Source organism: Clavelina lepadiformis, chromosome 3 (genome assembly GCF_947623445.1).
Source record: "Clavelina lepadiformis chromosome 3, kaClaLepa1.1, whole genome shotgun sequence".
Classification (NCBI taxonomy): Eukaryota; Metazoa; Chordata; class Ascidiacea; order Aplousobranchia; family Clavelinidae; genus Clavelina; species Clavelina lepadiformis.
Window position 1 is genome coordinate 17,819,634 of NC_135242.1, and position 2,969 is coordinate 17,822,602.

The following is a 2,969-nucleotide window of genomic DNA, read 5'->3' on the forward strand; positions in this document are numbered from 1 at the left end:
AGGTTTGAAGGGGAATATAAGGTGGGGATTTCCCACTTTTGCGAGCCATTTAAGAATGTTATTTGCCGATCGTCTCTTCAACAACTAGTTACTTAACTCGCTGTTCCATATATTAGTTAGTATAATCAGTTCCTTGCTCGAGCGTAAATTCCAGTATCCATGATTTTATTCGTATCCAGCCTATATATAACCAACCACCAAACAGAATATGGATCCAAAGCAAAGACAACTTGTTAACCAAACGCAGCACAGAAGTTGCTTTCAAAAGATTATTGTCAAAATACTACGAATTAGAACTTTTATTATTGGAGAGAACGACACTCGAAGATGAATTTTTCGAAAATACTCCCATTGTTCTTCATCTCTGTCATGCTGATCACAAGCTCAATTGCATCAAGAAGCCACAAAGCCGACTACAAGCGGTTTATGAGAAGCTTAAGTAGAAATGACCAAAAGTAAGAAACGGCTGCAAGTATTTGCAGTTTCATTAATCATATTTTTCTTTACTTAGAGCGTAATTTATGGTATATTAATTAACCTTGTTCAATTGGTAAATGTGTTTAGAAAAGCATATTAACTATCGTAACTAAAAATGATATTATACATAAAATTTCCTAAAAATTAGGATATTAACGATAAACATTTTGTATTAACAATCGATTTGTTTGTTTTTCTTAGATTTTTAATCAAGAACAAATGCAAACTTGAAACAACAAAAGTAAAAAATGAAGATGGTTTTGCTCAATGGGAGGAAGTCTATTTGCTTTGTAATAACATTGAACCGATGACATTATCAACTGTTTTATGCGACAAAAAATGCTTCAATCCAATGAAATGCAACAACAAGTTCAAAGGAAGCAAAAAATTAAAAGTCAAGCCGATATTGTGGGGACAAACTATAAAACACCGAGATAATACAACTTCTGTTTTGAATTTACCAGTGGGCTGCCAGTGTGTGCTTAAAGCGAAGAAGAAATGCAGATCAAACAAACATTGATATTTAATGCTGCTTATCCACAGCCACTTGGTTCTACTTATGTCTTATTCAACTTGTTATTTTTGACAACGTATATTAGTACTGTGCTTCTATTTATTATTTTATATTATTCATAACTGCTTCTGTTTCTGTTTTGAATTTACCAGTGGGCTGCCAGTGCGTGCTAAAATCGAAGAAAAAATGCAGATCAAACAAACATTGACGTCAAATGTTGCATTTATACAAAAACTGTGACTTAGCTATTCTATGCCTTTATCTTATATTTAATTGCTGTTTGGTTTGACAATGTACATTCTTTCTTTTTATGCTATTTATTTTTTTAGATACGTTTCTAAAAAACTCTTCCCTATTTTTTCGAATCAAGTTTCTGACCTCTAGCTGCGCGAAGTTTTTCATGTGTCTTTTATTACATCTATATTTTATCCGTTTTTATACCAGCAATATTTTGTACATTTCGTTCCGATTATTATGATTGCTTTTAAAAGAGGTTCGGAGATACATCTGATAAATATTTCCTTTCTTGACACATCATGGCCGAGGAAAACGCTTCAGTTAAAAAACATTTAAAGTGTGAAATAACAGAAAGTTTCAAAAGAAGGTTTTGATCGCTCATGCCTTTTTTAGACTGACGTTCATAGGAAAACATATAGTACAGAAAAAAAGAAACCAGGATGACGTGTTACAGTACTTATTATTATACTACCATAATCTTATCCACAATGTTACCAATCGGATGTATTTGCACAAGAAAAATATCATTATGCAAAAGCCTCAAATATTTTATCAATAAAAACAAACAAAGCACAGTTTATGCAAACAATGTCGGAGTGATCAGTACGCACAAGTTTGTCACATCTTAAATCATTGATTGGTATTTTCGGTCTTTTTTGCTTTTATAGAAATGTGCGTCGGTCTCTCTTATTCAACAAATCTCAGTCAGCAGCAAAGGTGAGCATCCTACTTTGAGTTTAACGGTTGGTGAGGCAGATGATTCTTGTTCGGGCACACGTTTGTCGTTTTGTTCCAGCACTTATTACCGACCAGAAAACCAATTAGAGTTGTTCACTAGTTGTTGTGTACATGTGGCACCCTCTACATCGGAAAAATTTCCAGCAACTCGGAACATTTAATTTGATGAACAGGAACTTTAACACAAAAAACGATTAAACACCTACATGAACAACCCAAACACTCGGTGAGATTTTCCAAACCGGTCATATTGCCTCCAGCAAAGCAGGAGAGACAACTCAAAGTAAAAGAAAGCAAATATTTTTGCAACCGACATTTACGATCGACGTTCAATCACATCCATTCTACCTACTCCATAGTTAACACCCTTCTATTCATATGTTAACGCCATATTTGAACTACTTTGTATTATTTTTACGTCTACTCCTCTTCAGTAAACGACCTCTATATGCCTTTTTTTTTCGTCAGTTCACTGTACATATTGCAGGTCATCTATAGGTTGTCCGTATTAAATTGAAAATGTGTTAATCATTCAAAATGTCTGCGAAAAGAAAAGAATCACTAATTTCATGACTTCCGTATTTTTTCACAATTTGTGTTTCATAATACTTTGCTCCAAGTTTCAGTGAGATATCGGCCATAATAAATTTTACTTTTCTGTATTTATTTTTAGTTCTGATTCACAAAGAGTGCCGTTCGCGCTGATAGAAATTTGAATTAATTTTTAAGAAACAAAGCTATATTTATTGCAGATTAGTTGTTTTGCTATTTCTAACATTTTATTAGTTGAAATACTCATAAAACTACTTTAAGTCATTTTAACCCCACGGGTATATACGATGCTGCTTTTTTTTTATACCACCCAAAAATTAGCTACATTTAAAACATTTTTTGCTGACGTAGTTCTGCAATGCAGGATAAAATAGAAAATGTTTCATAATTCTACTGGTATAAAGCTAAAAAGAATAACTTTTGAAAAACGCATTTGTGGTCAAATTGATCT